The sequence below is a fragment of the Myotis daubentonii genome, chromosome 15, assembly GCF_963259705.1.
Source record: "Myotis daubentonii chromosome 15, mMyoDau2.1, whole genome shotgun sequence".
In the NCBI taxonomy this organism is placed as follows: domain Eukaryota; kingdom Metazoa; phylum Chordata; class Mammalia; order Chiroptera; family Vespertilionidae; genus Myotis; species Myotis daubentonii.
The window spans coordinates 44,330,245-44,354,161 of record NC_081854.1 but is presented as its reverse complement, the minus strand read 5'-3'; the positions used below and the strand labels follow the sequence as shown (position 1 = coordinate 44,354,161).

The 23,917-nt window shown below is 39.5% G+C and overlaps 1 pseudogene; it reads right to left on the bottom strand.

The window, feature by feature from the left end:
• Window positions 1-12,746: 12,746 nt before the first annotated feature.
• Window positions 12,747-22,320, bottom strand: LOC132216276 (ornithine decarboxylase antizyme 1-like; annotated as a pseudogene).
• Between the last annotated feature and the right edge of the window lie 1,597 nt (window positions 22,321-23,917).

Here is a 23,917-nt window from a genome sequence, read left to right as displayed (position 1 = left end):
TTTATTTTATTTTGTTTATTCTTAAAAATTTATTACACTGTGGACAGATAATGAAATATAATGCCTGCATAATTATTACTATTTGGAGTTCAGTTCTTTGTAGGTGATATATGGTAAAATAATATTAATATTCATTGGATATTAAAGTATTTGCTTTGTATGGAGGTAATCATATATATTGTTATTTATATTTTGACTAATTTGTCAAATTTACACTCTGCTGTTTCTTGTATTTTTCGTAGTTTTCCCTTTGCTTCTTTTAAATTTATTTTTCTGTTTCAAGGCAATGTTATTCCATGTATAAAAGCTAGTGGTTGCTATAGCTTCTTTGTATATTGAACTTTTTATCAATTTACTCCTCTTTATTTAATGATATGCCTTGATTTGGGGTTTTACTGATACTAATATAGGAACTATCACTTTATTTTTTTTTTATTGATTTCAGAAAGAAAGATAGAGGAAGAAAGAGAGAGAGAAACATCAGTGATGAGAGAGAATCACTGATCGGCTGCCTCCTGTATGCCCCTACTGGGATTGAGCCCACAACCTGGGCATGTGCCCTTGACCAGATTCGAACCTGGGACCCTTCAGTCCTCAGACTGATGCTCTATCCACTGAGCAAAACTGGCCACGGCTACTATCACTTTCTTTAGGTTTATATTAGTTAGTCTGTTACATCTTTGTTCATCCTTTTACTTTTCAGCTTTCTGTGTCACACTGTAAGTGCTTAAGTAAATTTCATTGTTTTTAAAATCCAACCTAAGAATTTTTGTCCCTTAATAGATGTAGTTATCTCATTTATATTTATTACTATAATTAGTAGGTTGACCTATATTACTCTTGTTGCTTTCAGAGTTTTCTTCTTATACTTAACTTTTGCTGTCTCCTTTCTTTTATGCCATGAACTGTGTATTCTTTGCTTCTATTTTTGTCAGTGTCTTGGAAGTTATATATCCAGACTTTGATTCTAGATATGGTAATCGTGCTGTTTTAAAAGCATTTATTACTAAATATGTTTTTTTAAATACAACTTTCAAAGCTGAACGAAATAATCACTTAAACAAAAACTAATTGTCAGCATTCTCTGGCTCCTACTGCTAAAAGTACAAGAAAAGAAAAATTCCCCATCTTTACTCTTGCCAGCTAGTACAGGAGCCAGCAGAGAAAACAACACCCACTTTTGCTGCCGAGAATAGTGGCAGGAAATAACTTGAGTTTTTGTGCTGACTTGTATATAGGACTCGTTATACTTTTTAGCATATAAGATTATATATATTTTAAGATCATAATGTATCTGCTTCTAGAATCACCATCCCATTTTGCTTTGCTATAATTAAATAAAAATGTAATGGAGCTAGAAAAGATTCAGGGAGGGAGAATAAAAACAATTAAAAGCAGTTGAGAAGCTTCCATATGAAGATAAATTTTAAAATAGTTCCATTGACAGGACAGAACTCTGAACAAAAGGAAGCTGCCTCAGTATGAAATTTTAATTGTTTTTAACGTAATGAATTTCTTTTCAAAATGTTATTAATTTATAAAAAAAATCATTGCATGCATATTTCTTTGACCCCTATGAAATGGAATGTGGAGATTATTACTGCTCCTTTGGCCAGAGATACAAAAATGAGCTGGGATCATTTTTTATTGTGTTTTTGCTTTGAACCAATCCTGATTAAATGCATGACTTAGAGATAGTCTTTTGAGTTAGGAGTGATCAAAATGATTCAGTCTTCACCAAATCTATCACCATTTGAGTTGAATTTATTTTAAACAGTTTTGAGATTTTTTATGTGTTTCTTAGATGTCCAAGGCCCACATTTCTGCCTTGGAGTGCTATGGAATAACACAAATAACAATATAGAACAAAAGAGAAAGTTTTTAAAGGAACTCACTGGAAAAGCAAGATAAATGGAGAACTGATTAGCTAGCAATAGGACCATTGGTCAATTTGGTATGGCTTATTGTGAGAATTCTATAGGTGACTGTCATTTTTCTGGAAGTTTACAATAAGCCATATAAATGATATGGCTGGCCTGCTGGCTTTGGTAAGCAAAAATACGTAATATCAGAATGCATGTCCATTGCAGGGCCATAATTTACCATGATGTTTTGCATTTAGATCAGTGATTTGCAACCTATGTGCTACAGCATACTGGTGTTTTGCAAGAATTTTTAAAACATTCAGTACTTGACTATTTAGTCAGGGCTACTAACCTCTTTTCCCTTAGATTGTCAAAATAAAAAGTGACCATAGCCAACATATCAATAGCTACCCAGTGTGAGTGCTCTGTCTTGAACCTTAAATATATAGGTCATATAATAGAGTTGTATCTTATTGGTCATGTCACATAATAAAGTTGCATCTGCACCAATAATGAACTTACAGAAAGATTAAAAAAGCAATCTCATTTACCATCGCACCAAAAAATTAAGATACCTAGAAATAAACTTGACTAAGGAGGTAAAAGACCTGTAGGCAGAAAACTACAGGACACTGAAAAAGGAGATAGAGGAAGACATAAACAGATGGAAGAACATACCATGTTCATGGATTGGTAGAATCAACATCATCAAGATGTCCATACTACCCAAAGCAATCTATAGATTCAATGCACTCCCCATTAAAATGCCAATGGCATATTTACGGACCTAGAACGAACTTTCCAAAAATTTATCTGGAATAAAAAAAAGACCCCGAATAGCTGCAGCAATCCTGAGAAAGATGAACAAAGTAGGTGGGATCTCAATACCAGATATCAAGCTGTATTACAAAGCCACTGTTCTCAAAACTGCCTGGCACTTGCACAAGAACAGACATATAGATCAGTGGAATAGAATAGAGAACCCAGAAATCGACCCAAACCACTATGCTCAATTAATATTTGACAAAGGAGGCATGAACATACAATGGAGTCAAGACAGCTTCTTCAATAAAATGGTGTTGGGAAAATTGGACAGATACATGCAAAAAAAATGAAACTAGACCACCAACTTTTACACCATACACAAAAATAAACTCAAAATGATAAAGGACTTAAACATAAGACGGAAAACCATAAAAATACTAGAGGAATCCACAGGCAGCAAAATCTCAGACATATGCTTAAGCATTTTCTTCACTGAGACTGCTCCTAGGGCAATGGAAACTAAAGAGAAAATAAACAAATGGGACTACATCAAAATAAAAACTTCTGCACAGCAAAAGAAATCATCAACAACACAACAAGAAAGCCCACGGCATGGGAGAACATATTTGCAAATGTTATCATCGATAAGGGTTTAATCTCCAACATTTACAGGGAACTTATACAGCTTAACAAAAGGAAGATAAATAACCCAATCAAAAAATGGGCAACAGACCTAAATAGATACTTTTCTAAAGAAGACAGAAGAAAAGCCAAGAGACATATGAAAACCTGCTCAAAGTCACTAATCATCTGAGAGATGCAAATCAAAACAACAATGTGGTACCATCTCACACCTGTCAGAATGGCTATCATCAACAAATCCACAAATGACAAGTGCTGGCATGGATGTGGAGAAAAAGGAACACTCGTGCACTGCTGGCGGGAATGCAGACTGGTGCAGCCACTGTGGAGAACAGTATGGAGTTTCCTCAAAAAACTAAAAATGGAACTCCCATTTGACCCAGTGATCCCACTTCTAGGAATATATCCCAAGAAACCAGAAACACCAATTAGAAAGGATATATGCACCCTGAGGTTCATAGCAGCACAATTCACCATAGCTAAGATCTGGAAACAGCCTAAGTGCTCATCAGTAGATGAGTGGATTAGACAACTGTGGTACATCTACACAATGGAATACTACGCGGTGGTAAAAAAAGAAGCTCTTACCATTTGCAACAGCATGGATGGAACTGGAGAGCATTATGCTAAGTGAAATAAGCCAGTCAGAGAAAGATAAATATCACATGATCTCACTCATTTATGGAATATAATGAACAACATAAATTGATAAACAAAAACAGATCCAGAGACAGAGAAGCATTGATCAGACCGTCAAACCTCAGAGGGAAAGTATGGGAGTGTGGGGGTAAGGGGGAGAGATCAACCAAAGGACTTATATGCAAGCATATAGGCCTAACCAATGGACACAGACAACAGGGGGGTGAGGGCCTGAGTAGGGGGAATGCGGGGTATTATGGGGATAAGGACACATATGTAATAACTTAATCAATAAAGAAATTAAAAAACAAACAAACAAATAGTTGCATCTGGTTGGTTAATTCTTGGTACTAGAAATCCTAAGTACAGGCACCTGATTTTGTAAAAAGTCACTTGGAGCAAAAAGGGTAGGGTAATTACTATTATTATTATTTTTAAAAAGAAATAAAAATTATATCAATTTTTTTGTCAGGTCAGCCAAAAAGATATTTTCTGGTGTGCTGCAGAATTTTAGTATTTACCTTATGTGTGCCATGAGAAGAAAAAGGTTGAAAATCATTGGTCTAGATGATGACCTAATGAAAGGCCTGGTTTTTACAATTTATTGATATTTACTACCCTCACAACAATTATTTTATAAGAGTTTGTTTAAAAGGACATTTATGTCAAGCATTTGGTCAATAATATAATATTTGAAGCCATGAGACAATGTTACTAAGTAGATTGTTCTTATTGTGAAGTGTTGTATTTTTTAAAAAGTGCTTGTTTTCCAACACCAGTAGGTGAAAATAATCTGATGAGAGTGACTATTCAAAGTATATCTTAAATCAGAAATTCCCTGGCCAAGGAATTCTGAATGCTGGTAAATTGATTTTAAAGCAATTATTTGGAGTATTTGCACATTAGGCACTGTGAAGAAAACCATTTATAAAACCTATTCAGTAATAGTTTTTCATATTTTAGAGAAAAACATGGAACTACTACAACCTCTTTGGAATGTAGCCCAGTGGAAGGAAAGCAGACATATGGAAGATAGTTTCAGGACATTTATCCCCCATTCACAAACAGCACATTTTTCCAAGTTAAAAAGGTCTGATTATGTCTTTGTATTTTTTGGCATCTTCACCATTTTCCTAGTAACTGATGGGTTATATAATTTCCTTCTGTTCCAGTTCTATAACAAAAAGGGTGTAGCATGAAAATGGGATGGTCATTCTCAGATATGGATATCAGTTCATGAGGGAAACGACCACATGGCAGACAGCTTTGAAGGTCAAGTTGTTTGCATTGTGTTCATTCTTTCTTTCTTCTTGCCCAGTTGGCTACCTATTATAAGGGCAAATAGGTTTTGTGGTGGCTTGCCATGGTTCTCATTAGTACGTGTTTTGTTCAGTCTTAAGTTAATCAGGATAGCTATTCCAACAGAGTTTGACAATTCAGACAGAACTATTGTATTACCCATGAGATTTTTAAAAAATCAAATTATGATTTTTTCTGGGGGTAGTAATAGCAAGGGATACCTGTTTCTGAAAAAGGTTGCGACAAAGAGGTTTTTCAAGCAACCAAATGAACGGGAATTTGAAGTAAATGAAAAGAGGGTAAACCAAAGTGACTGCTAGTGTTTTGCTTATCTCAGAGCATGCACTCTTATTTATGTTCCATTGTTTGTGACATAGCATGTGATGTCACCTAGTACTGGTCCCTGGAGGGAAACCCAAGTGTGTCCAATGTTAACCATAGTGCAGTGGACTTTGCCAAAAGTTTAAAGAGAAACACATGATTCCTGGATTGCTGTAATATCTAATTAGATACTGAGTAGTGGGAGAATGTTGAATAATAAGAGCAGGGAAAAAATCTGGCATGTCTTTTGTTGAAATTCAATCCCCTTGTCCCGCCCCCCCCCCCACCCCCACATTCTCTGCAACAGTCTGAAAACTTTTCAATCACTTTTTTAAGGATGCAGTGAATTTTATCACAATTTTGTCAATCAAAACCACATGTGCTTGCTCCATTGATGACAGAGAATAGCAAAATCATATTTGTTAAGACCAAAACTCAGGTAATAAATAACTGGGATGCAATGTGAAGTCTAATGTTCTTTAAAGAAACAATGAACGTTGCCGAAAAATTTAATTTGTTGAGTAAAATGAACTTTTTGAAGAGAAAACCATATGAAAGTTGAGCATGTGACTCAAATGACCTTTTCCCCCTTATCAGACCAATTCTATTTTTCCATCCTGAGGCCATAATAAGAACTCTCCTACGAACTACTTAGTGTTTGTGCCTTGTAGACTAAGATCTGAAAGCATAGGTTATAATTATGGCCATATTTTAGAGCAAGGATGGGCAAACTACCATCTGCAAGCAGATCTGGTCCATTACCTATTTTTTTTGAAATACATTTTAATTAATTTCAGAGAGGAAGGGAGAGGGAGAGAGAAAGAGAAACATCAGTGATGAGAGAGAATAATTGATTAGCTGCCTCCTGAACGCCCCCTACTGGGGATTGAGCCCGCAACCCAGGCATGTGCCCTTGACTGGAACTGAACCCAGAACCCTTCAGTCTGCAGGTCGATGCTTTGTCTACTGAGCCAAACCAGGTAGGGCCCAATGCCTTTTTTTTGTGTGTGAATAAAGATTTATTGGAACACAACCACACTCATTTATTGACATGTCATCTATGGCTGCTTTCATGGTACAATGTGGTGTTGAGTAGTTGCAAGAGACTGGCCCACAGAGTCTTACAATATGTACTATCTTACTTTTTACAGATATAGTTTACTAGCCCCCCTTTTTTGGTGATCAAGAATATATAGATATAATACAATTAAAATGGCTGACTCCTGGAGAACAAGGATTAAGAAGGATTGTGGTCATTTAAGAAAAACTTCCTGCTGATTCTTGGGCTGTGACATAGTTTTTGTTTTGTTTTGTTTTGTTAGTGGTACTATAAGGACGACTAATCCTGTGTATGTGACAAAGGCCATCAGCACCCTCTCAAAGATCTCTATTCTGTATTACTGAAATTACTTGCTCTTGGGTTTGGCTTTGACAAGTAGCCAGAACTTCTTTGTCTACCCCCTTACCGAGGAGGCCCGGCTCAAACCTAAATGCATAGTAGCGACTCTTGGAGTGTGGAAGCTTCAAGTTCCTCCTTTGGCATCATTACTGCGGAATGATTTGTCCTAGCATGTGTATCCCAGGATAGTTAAGGACCAGTCATAGCCTTGCCTTTTGAAAGTGATGAATGTTAGGGTGTCATTTTGTGTGTTTTTATTTTTAGCTTTGGAAGCCGTTTGATTTTAGGGATGCTATCAATTTTAATATGATTGTGCAAAGAGAACAAAAGAAATGTAATCATATCTTGAACAAGATCTTTGATCACTTAATAGATGAATTAAAGACTTTCAAAGGCCATACACCAGGCGGAATGCTTCAGATTTATCGGTAATTTTAGAAGCGCTTTGTTATTAGTTCCGTATTTCCAGCCGTCCTGCAAAAGGTATTTCAAAATGTATATTAAAGTCAAAGCCAAGCTGCCTCTCTTCTCCAACGGCTACAGAGCTCCAGGGAACTTTTCTAGGAAGGCAATGTCAGGATATTTGGAAAGGTTAATTCATCTCTAGGTGATAGGAACCAGGTTCTGTCCATTTTTAAAGGGAAGGAATAGAAGGGGGAGGAGAACACAAGGAGAAAAAAAAAAGACTACATAACTACAGAAAGTAACCATGAAATGTGTAAGGTCTGTGGACATTTGCTTAAAAGAAATCAGGCTGGGGGCAGTTAAAAATTTGAATGGTAATATAAAAAGGTCTCACTCTGATTAGGTATTTTCAGGTGATTAATGCTCTCATCATTGTCAGTAAGTGTGAAGATGGTAATAATTTTAGCAGACTAGTTTGATTTTGTGTGTTGTTTATCTAACATTGCAGAGATAGCAAGTGATTTCTCAGCTGCCTCCTCTAGCCCTAACTTCTTTGTATATCTGAATAGAACATCTTTCAAACTTACCATTGCCACTCAGAAAATAAGCTGAATCTGTTCTGTCCAGTGCCCTGGGGACTCCTGGGACCTTTGGGCTTCGAAGCATGAAGAATGAAGAGGAAACAAACTAGTGAGCTATCATGAATCTTGGAGGCAGGGTAATAGAAATAATCTTACTTAGTGCAGTAGACTCCCCCCTTATCCACAGTTTTGCTCTCAGTAGTTTAAGTTACCTATTGTCAACTGCAGTTTGAAAATATTAAATGGAAAATTCCAGAAATAAACAATTCATAAGTTTTAAATTGCTCAGCTTTCTGAGTAGTATGATGAAATCTTGTGCTGTCTTGCCCTATCCCACACAGGATGTGAGTTGTTCGTTTTTCCAGTGTACCACACTGCATATGCCAGCTGCCCATTAGTCACTTGGTAGCTGTCTCAGTTATCACGTCGACTGTCACTGTATTGCAGTGCTATGTTCAGTAACCCTGATTTTATTTAGTAGTGGCTCCCAAGTGCAAAATTGGTGGTGCTGTCAATTTGGATGTGCCAGAGTGCTTCCTTTAAGTGAAAAGTATGTATGTATGCATAGGAAAGAAAGCAGTATATATAGGGTTTGGCACTGTCTGCAGTTTCAGGCAGGTCTTGGAATGTATTCCCTGTGAGTAAGGGGGAGCTACTGTATTCCCTATGGATGACATGTTGAGGACCAATGTTTAATTGGGGATATCTTCTCCTGATTTTAGGGAGGCAGTACAAAGAGCACTGAATTATAAGCCAGAGGCTTACATTTTGTACTTATATTTTATGAGTCCATATTTAGAGTCTATCTTTAATTTTTGATGTACTGAATACATGAATGGTCACATTTACCAATCAGTGGCAGAGACAAAGAGCTATTAGACCACTTTCTTGGGGAGTTTTGTGAAGTAGGTTATTTTGATGCTAGAAGCCTGGTGCATGGATTTGTGCACCGATGGGGTCTCTCAGCCTGGCCTGTGCCCTCTTACAATCTGGGACCCCTCAGGGGATGTTGAAGAGCTGGTTTCGGCCTGATCCCTGTGGGCCAGGCTGAGGAACCCCACAGGTGCATGAATTCATGCACCGGCTGGTTTTGGCCCAATCCCCACAGGCCAGGTTGAGGGACCCCATCGATGCACAAATCTGTGTACTGGGCCTCTAGTATGCATATAAGATCTGTGGTTAATCTCTTCCCGCCCTGCCCTCCACCCCTTCTCTCAGATTCATCAGACTTCTATGTTTCCATGCCTGTGGTTTCCACTCCTATGTTGAGCATCTGCCCCCTGGTGGCTAGTGTGCATCATAGCTACTGGCCAGTCGGCCCGTCAGCTGGTTGGCTAGTCACTTAGGCTTTTACATATATAGATTGGAAAGTAGAGAAGAATTAGATAAATGTGGCATGCTTAGACCTCCCTGAAAGGGTTAGGCCTCATCTGGAAATTTTAGTTTAGTTTTGGGGACTATATCTTAAGAGATATATTACACATTAGAATATGTCCAGGATGGTGAGAGGACTTGAAACTAGTAATTCATTCAGCAGACTTTTTTTCTTGGTACATAAGTGTTTATCATATACCAAGCACTGTAATAGCCACTGGAACTGCAACAGTAATAGACAAATATGGAACCCACATTTATGGAGCTTTCAGTCTAAAGGGGAAAATTGAACAGTTAAAGAAACACATCCAAACACACACACACACACCCACACACACACACACACACACACACACACATCAGGTATCTAGCTAATAAGTCATGAGTGAGTTGTGATAAATAGGGAGGGTTAGTAGCATCTAATTTAGAAAGATTGTCAGACAGTATCTCTAAGAAAATAATACTTAAACTGATGATTAAAGGATGGTAAGAAACAGGGTAAAGAGCATTCTGGAAGAGTGCAATGGTCCTGAGATAGGGAAATATTTAACACTAGAGGCCCAGTGCACAAATTCGTGCATGGGTGGGGTCCTGAGGTGGGTGGGGGGGGGAGGTTGGTATGCAATCGACCCTCCGGGTGGGCTGTGGGACATCCTTGCCAGCCCAGGATCCAGATCCATCCCGCTGACATTCGCGCTGGTTGTTGGGAGCCAGCCGGCGGCTGCTTTTATATTCTTTCTTCCTTGTGCAGCATCTAGGGAAGGGAAGTGGCTGCGGTGCCCAAGGCCGACTTCTTGGAGGCTGGCAGTGCTGTTGGGATCGTGCTGGTGGCACTGGTCCATTGGTACCTGGCCCGTTCTCTGGAGATTGGACCTGCAGGACTACTGAGGGAATAAGTGGCTGCTGCCTGGCTGGTGGGCCGCCAGGACTGGTTGGCTGCCAGGACTGGTCGGTCAGCTGAGTGGCACTCCCACTGTGGGAGCGCACTGACCACCAGGGGCCAGCTCCTGTGTTGAGCTTCTTCCCCCTGGTGGTCAGTGCATGTCATAGTGACTGGTCAACCAGTCATTCTGGTTGTTTGGGTCGTTCGGTCACTTAGGCTTTTATATATATATAGACTAGAGGCCTGATGCACCGTGCAAGAGTAGGCCTTCACAGCTGTGGTGGCTGCCTGGATCCCTCCCTTGCAGCCCCGGCTTTGCCTGGAAGGTCGTCTGGAAGGACGTCCGGTCTAATTAGCATATTACACTTTTATTATTATAGATAGATGTTGGGGACTGAAAGCAGGTTGTTGTCACTTTAATGTAGTTAATGAGGGGAAGGAGGAGAGTGATGAAGCATCAGAGGAGGACTTGTGTCAGATCACCCAAGGTCTTAAGGAGCGTGGACAGGAGGTTGGAATTTTTTTTTATAAGTGTCATAGAAAGTCACTGAGGGTGTCAAGCAAGAGGGTAACATGCTTTTTAAAAAGAAATTTATTATTGAAAGTATTACAGATGTCCCCTTTCTCCCCCATTCACCCTTTGTAGCCTGACCTCATCCCTCACCCCAGGCCTTCACCACACTATTGTCTGTGTCCGTTGGTTATACATAATACAGTGGGGCCTTGACTTACGAGTTTAATTCGTTCCAAGACTGAGCTCGTTAACTCAAATTACTCTGTCAACTCAATGCAAAAAATTGGCCAAGAGACAGCTGTTATCTCAAAAAACTCGTTAGTCGGGACACTCGTAAGTCAAGGCCCCACTGTATGCACATAACTTCGGTGGTTAATCTCTTCCCACCCACCCACATGTTTCTTAAAGTTTAGGCTATTGACTTGAGATTTTTCTTTTATAATATTGGTGTTTACAGCTATAAATTTCCCGCTGAGTACTGATTTATATACATTCCATAAATTTTGGTATATTGTGTTTTTGTTCTTATTAATTTCAAAGTAGCTTCTAACTTGTTTTTTGATTTCTTCTTTGACCCATTAGTTATTTAGTCATATGCTGTTTAATTTTCACATATTTGTTAATCCCCCAAGTTTCCTTCCAGTATTGATTTCTGTTTTAATTGAATTTTAATCAGAGAGGATACCTTTTATGATTTCAAACTTTTTAAATATATTGAGGTTTGTTTTACGGCATAGTGTATGGTTTATCTTGGAGAATGTTCCATGTGTTCTATTGTTGAGTGGAGTGTTCTATAGATGATTGTTACATGTAGTTGGTTTACAGCATTGCTTAAGTCTCTGTTTTCTTATTGATCATCTATTCATAATTGAAAGTGGGGGATTGAAGACTCACTCCGTTGTTGAATTCTTTATTTTTCCCTTGTCAGGTGCACATATTTTCATAATTGTCATGTATTCCTGATAGACTGACCTTTTTATTATTATGAAATATCTCTCATTATTACCAATAACATTTTTTCTTTTAAAGTCAATTTTGTCTGATATTAATATAGACAGTCTAGTTCTTTTGTTACTGTTGTTGGTATGATGTATCTTTTTCCATCATTTACCTTCAACTTGTTCGTATCTTTGAATCTGAAGTATTTCTCCTGCAGACATCATATAATTAATAATGTGTTTTTTTAAAAATTCAGTCTAACAATCTTTGTTTTTGGATTATTTAATCCATTACACTTAGTGTTATTATTGATATGGTTAGAATTACATCTGCCCTTTTGTTTTTGTTTTCAGTATGCCTCCTTAATTGTGTTCTTTTGTATTAGATACTTTCTATTGTAACATTTTATTTCTTTTAGAGACTTTTATGTTTGTTTATTTTGTTAATGGTTGCTCTAGGTTTACAATTATACATTTTAAGCTATCAGAATTGACCTCAAAGATGCAATTATATTGGGTTTTAAATTACTGATGTAAATACCTTTACTGGCTCTCTTCAGTTTTTGTGTGGAGTTGAATGACTGTTTGGTGTCACTTTCACCCTGAAGAACTTCCTTTAGTACTTTGTACACTAGTAGAAAATTATCCCAATTTTTGTTTATCTTGGAATTTTTTTTCACCTTTATTTTTTTTCGATGTAATCACTTTTATTCAGATTATTGAAAGCAATAGAAGGGTAGATTTATACCTATCTTTCCAAGTTAAGACCTGAAACTATTTCCAAAAGTTCAAATAAACTCCTGCTGGAAGTACAAGGATAATCTCTATCACCTTAAACCAGCAATAACAAAGTAAAATATAAATTTTTATTTAGAATTAAATACTTCAGTATCACACACACGATATTAAACTTCAAGAAATATATCGCTAATATGGAGTGAGCATTTATTTGCACAGTTACAAGATGCTGACAAACCCAGAGGAGGGGAGCAGGCCTGGAACTTGCAACCCAGTGCAGCAGTTGGTCACACCACCAGCACAAAGTGAGACACACAAAGGGAGGACAATCTGTAATGATCTATCAGTGATAGCAAAGGTGAGGGGCGCAGGTGGTGTAGCTGCTACTTGTCCACCTCAGAAGACTCAAATGTGCAGGCAGTGAAGCAAGCATTAGGTCTCTTGGGGTCAAGGGGATCCTTCAGTCTCATAATCTCAAAGCCCCTAGAGCAGAGGGTATGGAGCAGAGTTGCTCTGTGATGATGGTTCTTTTGGAAGCAAACGAAGACATAGTCACATGCATCTGCTCCTCCACAAACTCCAGAAGAACTGTGAAGCTATCTTTGCTCCCCTCAGGCAGAGCACTGCCTGGGATCTCGATGTAGAGGCAATTGCTGCTCAGCACTGCCTTCCAGTTAATGTGTTTGACATCTGTAAGCCTGGTCTGGACATTGAGAATTCTTGGCTTCTTATTAGACATTAGTTCCTCTGTTACATTCAGAGTAAAATTAATTAGCTGAAAAATTGTGACCCCTCTCTATTTCCTCACCCACCTACCTGGGATCTTCAGGGGTGGGTGAGGAACATCAGAGCACCACTGAGGCCCTGGACCCAGGTTACTACAGCAGTTAAGGGAGACCCTGCAACTCCTCCCACTGCAGGGAGGATTTCACCATACGGCCGCTGGGGTCTGAAACCTTTATTTTGAAATGTAGTTTTGCTGGATACAATATTCTTGGTTGACAATTTTGTACTGTCAGCACCTTGAATATGCCATCCTACCGCCTTCTGGCCTCCGCTGTTTCTAATGAGAAGTCTGATCTTAATTATGTTGGGGTTCCCTTTTACATGATGAGTTGTTTTTCTCTTACTGCTTTCGGGAATTTTTCCATTTTCTTTGGAATTCAACTTTTGGGTTTCGATGTCTGGGTGTGGATCATTTAAGTTTATTTTACTTAAAGTTAGTTGAGTTTTTTTTGTGTGTAAATTAATTTATCAAATTTGGGAAGTTTTTTAGCTATTATTTCTTTGAATATTTTTTCTGTTCCTTTCCCTCTCACCTCTCCTTCTGATAGTTCTGTTACATGTATCTTGATTCATGTAATGGTGTCCCACATTTTTCTGAGGTTCTTTTCATTTTTATTATGTTTTTCTCAGCTCTTCAGATTGCATACTCTCTATCTCTATTCAAGTGCTGGGGTTCTTGTCCCAGCATCAAGAATGGTTCAGGAATCTGGAAAAGGGCCTGTACGTAGATGACATAGGAAACCAGAGACTAATAAAAAATCCGGAGACGAGATATAATTTTGAAAGGCATTGGGGGTCAGAGGACCTTCAGCTAAAGGAACTGAAGACTCCCTCCTTGTCTAGGACCCTTGCTTTTATTAACACAATTTGTCCTAAGGCAAGGTGGAGATAATACACTTCAAAGGGTAAGGTTTCAAAGGGTACAGAAGCATTGTCAGTTTGGGGGAATTAGCCTACGGCTGTTCAGGTGTTTGGCCAGTAGGAGGCGATAACATGTAAATTAAGATGCCTTTTAGCTGTCTGGCAGTCACAATCAGTTTCCTATTCAGGTTTGGGGAAATGCCTTTAGCCATTCCTAACAGGTGACTACATGTGTGACTCAACACTGTTGAGTCCCCAAGTCTCATCAACCTTTTGATGAAACTCTTGAAATTATGACATGCTGGAATTGATCTATGGCATTCAAGTTTATGGATTCTTTCTTCTGTGCTCTATTATTGAGCCCCTCTAGTGAATATTTCATTTGGATTATTGTACTTTCAACTCAGAATTTTTATTTGGTTCATTTAATAGCTTCTGTCTCCTTATTGATATTCTCCATTTTATGAGTCATTGTCATCTTCTAATTCTTTAATAATTATTTCCTTTAGTTTTTTTTAACATATTCATAATAGCCACTTTTTGAAGTCTTTGTCTACATAGTCTACCATCTGGGCCTCTTGGAAGAAACTTCAATTGCCTGATTTTTTTCCCTGTATATGAATCACACTATCCTGTTTCTTAGTATGTCTTGTACTTTTCAGGACTAGGGGATCAGATAATATATTTTAGCAACTTTAGGCACTGACCCCCACCTTCTGGGGTATTTTGTTGTTTCCTCATTTTGCTTGTGTATTTGTTTAGTAACTGGACTCAAATAATTCTGCAAAGTCTATTTCTCTGCAGTGTGTATCCTTGGATGGCCTTGCTAAGATTCCCTCCTCCCCTGTTTTGTTTTGTTTTGAGCCTGGCTACTTAGGGGATGCCTCTAGGTTAGAGTAGATTATTGTTTATTCAGTGTTTGGTCAGAGCCCCCTCATGCTAGTGAGGCTTCCACCCTCCTTCACAGGTTTGTGTACAGTTTGAATAATGCTTCCGAGTCTGCCCTGCACTTGGCTCTGATTGTTCCTGAGATGGAGCAGCCTAAGCATGCACTCACCTCTTCCCAGTGTTGATTGTGACTCTAAGAGGCCTCTTCTTGTCTGTTTTTTTCCTTTGTTGTTTCTATTAAACTTTCAGTTGCTCAGACCATTTGCTTAGATGGTGAGGCTACTGGCCTTTTCTTAATGTTCTTCACTAAGATCTCCACTGTTTTTAATAAGACCCATAGCCTTCACAAGGACCCAGTGGCTGAAATCTTTCTGCCAAAATGGGTAACTTTATCTTGGTAAGTGTTTTATATCTCAGCTGGAGTCTCCTGTTTGCCCACTTTACCCTTGAGCAGAATTCTTGCCTTGAGACGAATCATATATAATCCCTCTTACATAAAAACCAGTGAATTCCTTTAAGTTTGAGTGCCTTGATTCTGCTGCCCTCCGCTTTATTCCCCTTCTATGTCTTTTATGGATGCTTTTGGTTCGGTCTCATTGCCTTGAACTCCCAGACACCTGCCTTGCTCTGTCTGTCCTACAGTCTTCTTGGAGCCCAGCATTGTACTTAAATCTTTGTATGCGTCTGTTTAAAATCCGATATAACTTCAAATTTTCTGAGAATCTTTGAGGTATTATAGTCAAAGTGAAGTTTCAGAATTTCCTGGGTATCCCAGTTCAGTCTCTGTTTTTGTCTTTTTTATTTTTTAAAATTTTTATGCCACACTTTGCTTATCGCTGGTCACTGTTCCTCTCTCCTCACTCCTTATCACTAGAGGAACATGTCTGCAGTGTGTGGCAGAATTTCAGTGAAGGTTTGAAGGTCAAAGAGGGTGGTTACATTGCATAGTGAGGAATGAGCTAAAATTATATACTAAAATTCATTCTTTTTAAATGTTCCTTGGTCACCTGAGCATGTCTCACAGGCTGTTTCTTTCCTCAAGCCTTACCCATGTGGCTGGCTTGCTGCTCTCTTCTGTCTTCATCTCTATCTCCCTCTCTATTTTTCTTAATTCCTTTGTCTATATTTTCTTCTCTCCCTTCCAGGGTTCCCAAACTATCCTCCTCCTGCCAACTTTTGTTTTTTTTTCTTATCCAGGTTCTATTTATTGAGATAGAATTAACATAACAAATTGTGTATGATATACAGCTTTTGTTGATTTGATACATTTATGTATCACAAAATGATTACCATCATAGCATTAGCTACCACCTCTATACCATCACATAATTCCCACTTCTTTTGGTGGTAAGAGCATCTAAGGTCTACTCTCTTAGCAACTTTTGAGTATATAACACAGTATTGTTAGCTATAGTCACTCATGCAATTCATTAGATCCTCAGAACTTGTTAAACTTACAACTGGAAGTTTGTACCTTTTGACAAATATTTTCTTACTTTTCTCATCGCCCAAGCCCTGGTAATCACTTCACACATCTACTTATGCATCACCTGTCTTCCCTACTAGCATGTAAACTTTCTCCACATGAGGGTGATTGAGGTTTTGCTGCCTACTCTATGCCTTACTAGATTCTCCAGCTGAGGTTTTTTTTTTCTTCCTGAGTGTTGATTTTAAAAAATACTATAAAATATGTATAACATAAAATTTACATTTTAACCATTTTAAGTGTATAATACACTGTTAATAAGTACACTTACAGTAAAATGCAACCATTCACTACATTCACTTACAGAACATTTTCCTCATCCCAAATATAAACTTTGTACTCATTAAACAATAACTTTTCATTCCCGCCATACAGTCCCTGGTAACTTCTATTATATTTTCTGTATAATTTCTATGTAATTCCCCTGTATGAGACACCTAATTTCTAGGTATGTCATATTAGTGGATTCATGCAATATTGTTCATTTTGCGCCTGTCTTACTTCACTTAGCATAATGTCTTGAAGGTTCATCCATGTTGTAGCATGTATCAGAATATCATTACTTTTTTAAGGCTGAATAATATTATATTGTATGTATATAACACATATTATTTCTCTATTAATTTTTTGATGGACACTTGGCCTGTTTCTACCTTTTGTCCATTGTGAACGATGCTCCAGTGAACATTGGCATAAAAGTATCAGAGACTCTGCTTTAAGTTCATTTGGGTTACAGGGTAATTTTATATTTAGCATTTTGGTCTGGTCAGCATGGCTCAGTGGTTGAGCATCAACCTGTGAACCAGAAGGTCATGGTCAGATTCCAGTCAGGGCATATGCTTAGGTTGTGGGCTCGATCCCCAGTGTGGGGCATGCAGGAGGCAGCCGATCAACGATTCTCTCTCATCACTGACGTTTCTATCTCTCTGCCTCTCCCTTCCTCTCTGAAATCAATAAAAATACATTTTAAAAGAAAGGTAAAATTATATTTAGCTTTTTGAAGAACCTCCAAACTGTTTTGCATAGCAATTGCACCATTTACATTCCCACTAGCAATACCCAAGTATTCCAATTTCTTTATATCCTCAGTAATACTTGTTTTATTCTGTTCTTTTGATAATAGTCATCCTGCCCACTTTTAATTACTTTTACCTCTACTGCTGTCAGAGGATAAATCCCTTAAATTTTATTACAGAGAACAAGGAGAAACTATCTATTATAAGTTTGTCTACTTTTGTGTTGTAAAATATTTCTAATGTACAGAGATGTATAAGAGATCATATATACCTGTTTTAAAATCAGATTTTTTACTAGATCTTGGCATTTTGCCATATTTGTTTTATATTTTATCTTTTATAATTTTCTGTACCTTGAGGTGGGCTTCCTACCTTATCAGTGGTTACCTGTCTATAAGCTAAATGAGACAATTAAAATATTTTTTTCTCCACCAGGTCCAGAGCAAGTCCCCCCTGTCAGGATATGTTTTGTTGTTTTATTTTAAATTCCTGCTCTGTCATCTTTGTATCCAGAGGCATTTTGCATATTTAGAAGGAAGCTTTCCTTTATTCTTTATGTTTCAGCAGATGTATTTTGAGTGAGTTTTTCACATTTCCTAAATTGCTTTCTAAAATATCATTATTACAGCCTCTTAATAAGTATACCTCAGGAGCTGTATTTTTCATGGGAGGAAACAGGTTTGTAGAAGCATAGAGGAAACTTAAATCAGCAGATGGAAAATATTAGCATTAAAAAGGAAGCATGAGAATATAACAAACTCTCTTCTGCCATTATCTTTAGCATTTAAAGAAATCCTGTGAGATTGTATTTGTTTACATGACAGAGAAAGTTCTAGTACTTTGTAAGTATTCAAAACCACAGAGAAAGTCAGAGTAGCAAAATGTGAGGAGGTGAAAACAAATATAGAGGAGGACTACAGACAACAGAGTTCATAGATTCTTTGGCAAAGGTTATACACTACAGTGTTTGAAGGAAATATAAATATTGGGTATAGAGATATGCCAAAGTTCCAGAAAGAATAGAAAGATCTAAGCTGATAGTGGTGATTGAAGAAATAAAAATATACATTAAACTTTTTCAGTTAAGGAAATCAATACTTCATATTTATTCAATATTTTATAGTTTATAAATGTTTTATAATCATTATCTGATTTTTATTAGTACAATTGCCCTGAGAAATGCTTTTTCTGAATTCCATTTTATAGATTTTTTTTTTAAAGGAAGGGCACTACTTTGTATTGATCAGGTGCCACTCTGCAGTCTTAATCTCCTATAATCATCACAACAATCAAGTACATAGATATTATTATTGTCATTTTACAAATTAGGAGACTGGGGTCACAGGTGCTAAGTGACCAGCCCAGATTTATATAGAGAAAAGCAGAGTAGGAGCTCAAATTCAATTCTCTTTCTACTAATAATGTTGAATTTTAGAAATACTTTATCTGAAACTATAAATCTGTGGTGTCTACTATGGTATTCTATTAGCCACATGTGGCTATTTAAATGTAAATTAATTAAAAGTATGTTAATTACGATAAAATAATATGTAAAAAATTATTTTGCATGTAGCCAGTAGCTGTTAGGGTCGCCAAGGAGGAATGCATGAGGCCAAAATAGTAAGGGATTATGAATTTATTAGGTCATCTGAATACCAGATGGGCTGAGCCCCAAAATGACGCCAGCACCCAAAGAGAGAGAGAGTCAGAGGTTTTTAAAGGACTCTAGACTGGCTTTTTCTGGGCGGAGAATTCTCTGTGCAGGTCCGGATTCTGGGAAACTGCGGAAGGGAGATATAATGGTCTTAGCAAGTGGAATGTGGTCTAAGCAAGTGAATGTCCATTGTGAAGTATCCTAAAAGTCAGTTCGCAGGGGAGGGGGTATCGATATGATTATTTGATCCAACCTAACATTCCAGCCTTTTTGTTTTATGGAATAGGGACGAAGGTCATATCTTTCGTATTTACTTCCTGCCGAGGTGGGACGTTGAGATCACAGGGGAATGGACTTTGATAGTAGTGGACTGGATGAGGGGTCACAGAAGCATGATTTCCCCAAGAGACTGGTTGGTAAAGGCTCAAAAATGGTCCTGTTGAGTGACTTGGGAGGTGAAAGCTGGTCCTGAGGCTGCCATAGCATCACTTGTCTGGTTTTGCTGCTTTTCTGGGCCTGGAGCTGAAATACAACTGAGGCCTAGATGTTATCTTTAGGGAAGAAATGATCAGGGGTCTTAGTTACCTGACTAGTTATTTGCTAGGGGAGGATAGGTTACCTTGGGGCTGAGGTGAGAGCAGTTTTCAGAGCATTAAAGGGGTGAGAATGCTGGCCTTGGGATCTAAAGGCTCAATGAGGGGGTCCCTTTGCCATGTCATGTCATAGAGGAGCTTTGCAAGAAGACTGAAGTTGGGAACTCAGAGGCGAGAGTACCCAGTGAGCCCGAGAAAAGAGGGATTTCTTGTTTAGAGGAGGGGACAGTCATGGAGGAGATAAGGCATTTACAGTCTAAGGAATGGCACAGTTTTGTGGGGTAAGAGTGAAACTGAAGTAGGTGCCTATCATTTGGGACAACTGGGTTTCATGAGGAGATGCACGGTAGATCCGGTCGGGCATTGAGATAGAACTAGAAAGAGTGAATGGGGATATTTAGTAAGATACAGTGTAGAGGTGAGGTGGTTAATGGCTGTGAGATTAATCCATCAGCCCCCATACTAGAGAATGAGGAAGGGTACAAGGGTCCCAGCGAATTCGGGGAGGGAAGGATAATGACCCCAATGTCAATTAAAAAGAGATTGGCATACTGCCACCACAATCATTACCTGAGGCTCTGTCCTGGTGATGTAAGTCTGGGCAGCTTCAGTCTTTGGTGACCAGTCCCAGGAGGTCTGGGAGCTCTCAACCGGATCCAGAGGGTGGCCTTACTGAGGTCGACCTAGAGGTGCCAGACTAGAGTCTGATTTCCAGTGGCTTTTTCCCCAACTTGGGCAGGGCCCAGCTGGGGGTCTTGGGTTTGGGCAGGACTTGGTACAGTGTCCTTCCTTGTTGCATTTGAAGCATGGGCCCGGAGGAAGCTTAGCCCTGACTTACCCGCAGTTGGCACTTCGTTTGGGGTTCATGAGATTAGTGGCTAGAAGCTGGAAGGCATCCTTCCGGGCCTCAGCTTGGCCTGGTCTCACTTCTGTTTTTTTGATTTGGGTCTCCTCATCTCCGTTATTAAAGTCCTTAAACGTCAGGTTAACGAGGTCTTTTTGAGGGTTTTGTGGACCTGTGTCTATTTTTCGAAGTTTATGGTGTGTGTCGGGGGCTGATTGGGATATAAAGTGGGTGTTCAGAGGAAGGGTTCCCTCTGAGTGGGGGGAGGGTCTAAGGTGGTAAATTTCTGCAAGGCCTCTGTGAGGCAAGAGAGGAAGAGAGCTGGGTTTTCGTCAGGTCCTTGAGTGATTTCATTAAATTTGTCATAATTGACCACAATGCCCTCAGTTCCTGCTACCTCCCTCAGGGGTAGAATGGACGAGGGAATAGAAGAGGCTGTTGAGGAGGGTGGTCTTTAGGTGGTATGAGAGCAAGTGTTATGTGAGAAAAGGCTGTTTTGGAGCTTGCTTTCTTGGGATTTGGGCTCTCAGGGGCCAGGGAGAAGGTGGTTGCTGGTTAAAAGGGTCTGGGTTTTGGGAATCTACTGCAGCTGAGGGAGGGGGTTGTAAGGAGGTGAAGTCTGTGGTCTGCTGGGTCAAAAGTAGATTCAGAATCAGAAGTGTTAGGGGTATGATGTTTTGTGTGAAGGAGAAGGACTTGCTGGGTAGAGCAGGACCGACAGAGAGAGTGCTGGGGTCCAACCCCAGTAGGTCCAGGGGTCCCCAAAGGTGTGGAAGGAGTCGGCGAAGAAGGAATGACACGGAGACAGCCTTCAGTTGATCAGCAGCCTAGCCAGGATCTCTAGCCAGGATCTCCAGCCAAGTTCTGGTCTGGATCTCCAGAGAGGTTCTGCTCTGGATCTCCAGCAAAGTTCTGGTTAGGATCTCCAGCCAGGTTCTGTGTCCATGTTCTCTTGCTAGGTTCTCCAGGTTCTCCAGCCAGGTTCTGTAGCCATGTTCCCTCGCTAGGTTCTCCAGCCAGGTTCTGTCCAGGTTCTCCAGCCAGGTTCAGTCACCAGGTTCTAGTCAGGTTCTCTTGCCAATTTCTGTAGTCAGGTTCAGTCCAGGATCTTTTGCCATGTTCTCTCGCTAGGTTCTGTCTCTAGGTTCTGAGGCCAGTTTCTGTCCAGGATCTTTTGCCATGTTCTCTCGCTAGGTTCTGTCTCTAGGTTCTGAGGCCAGTTTCTGTCCAGGATCTTTTGCCATGTTCTCTCGCTAGGTTCTGTCTCTAGGTTCTGAGGCCAGTTTCTGTCCAGGATCTTTTGCCATGTTCTCTCGCTAGGTTCTGTCTCTAGGTTCTGAGGCCAGTTTCTGTCCAGGATCTTTTGCCATGTTCTCTCCAGTGAAGTTCTTCTGTCTCTAGGTTCTGTGTAGGTTCTGTCTTCTAAGTTCTGTCTTGTTACATCTGTATTTATACCAGTTGATTCCATTCCTATCAATCTCTATTCCAAAGGTTAGGGCGTTTCTTATCTCCATTCCAGGGAGTAAAGATTATGTAGCTTAAGCATGATTGTTCGTAGTTAAAGTGATTAATTACCCGCCTGGCACTTAGTTAAGGGGTTTTATTCCCTCCCTAACTTCAGGGGAAAATCCCTACCTGGGGAAACAACCTTTCTCAGAGACCTTGGTTAAAACACATAGTGCCAAGAAGGTGAGCAAACATATTAAGAACAGTATGCCATATATGCCAGGTCCCTTGAAACAGCAAGCATGGACCGGCTCCCGGCAAGAGAGGGTTGCGACTGGAGGGTGAAAAGGCCTGAATGTATGGAATCTCTGACCATTTTCCATTGCGATGACAGCATTTATCTATATTGTGCAACATGTTAAAATTGAACGTGCTGTTTGTCCCACGAGAGAGGAAGGGTGAGTGACAGACCACAAATCCAAAGGTGACAGTTTAGGGCAGGCGTCCTGCTGCTAAACAAATCACCATGAGAAATGAGAGGTGACCCTCTGGACTGGGCGTCTCCAATCCAGAAGGACCCAAAGCCAAACGGCTGAGGAGTCTTCTGGCCTAGTGCTAGGACTTTTGAGACTTTTAAGAAGTCATTGAGAGAGCTTGGGCAGAAGACTCAAGATGAGGGAAATTGTGGGATGTCACTCACCTAGAGAAGAGTGGCCGGTGTGGGATGGAGGGCCAGCAACGGAGAAGGAGATATTCCTGATCCAGGGTCCTCCTTATGGACCCTTCGGGAGGGTCCATACGGGAGGGAGGCCTAATTGAGGCCGGCAATCGAGTCACCCGAAGCCGAGGCGATGGCTCCCCACCCCTGTTGAACCCTCCCGGATTTCGGCACCAAATGTTAGGGTCGCTGAAGGAGGAGCGCACAAGGACAAAGTTGTAAGAGTTTATGAATTTATTAGGTCATCTGGATACCAGATGGGCTAGTCCCAAAACAGTGCCAGCACCCAAAGAGAGGGAGTCAGAGGTTTTTAAAGGACTCTAGGCTGGCTTTTTCTGGGCAGAGAATTCTCTGTGCAGGTCCAGATTCTGGGAAACTCTGGAGGGGAGAGATAATGGTCTTAGCAAGTGGGATATCCATTGTGAAGTGGCCTAAAGGTCTGTTCCCAGGAGAGAGGGTATCGATTCGATTATTTGATCAGACCTAACAGTAGCTACCATACTGGACAGTGCAGCCATGAAACACTTTCATCATTGTAGACATTTTATTGAGCAGGGCTGCTCTAAAGGCTGTACCAGATGTCTACTATTTGTATAACATGTGCGTATGCTAAAGAATGAAAAAATGGTAAAGTCAAAAAGATAAGGTAGCAGAACACAAAGCGATGCCCATGAACCCATTACTTGTTTTGTTTATGTGAGGGGTGAAGCAAATTATTCTTGAGTGTGTATACAGTCGGCAAGAAGAAAAAAAAGAAAAGATCCCTTCATCTCAGCATATGGAAAGTAGCAGAGGTTGTAGGTAGGATGTATTGGTAAAGGTGGTAGTTCGGGAACAAGTATTTGAGTGTCCATAGGATGCTTAGTTCTAAACTAGGTGCTGGAGGGTACATATTAAAAATAAACATGGTCTAGTGCACAGTTTGTGGATCCTATGATTTTTCAGAACTCCCAGAAAAGCTGACAAAGAATTGCCTCATGCACTGCAGAAGAACCACAGATAAAAACCATTCATACCATCAACACAGTCATACAGAATATTGGCTATTATTTTCTTTCTCAACAAATGTGGGAGATAGATTGCCTCAGGCAAAATAGTATTTTACACATGGTTTCCCAAAAGCCTTGTGCATATTTAGAGCTCTTCTCAAAATGTTTGCATTTGTTCTTCCAAAAGGAAATTTGCATGACATTTTAGAATTGCATTCTGTCTAGAAAGCAAATCCTAGCTTTTCATATTTAAATTCAAAGCCTTCTGATGTA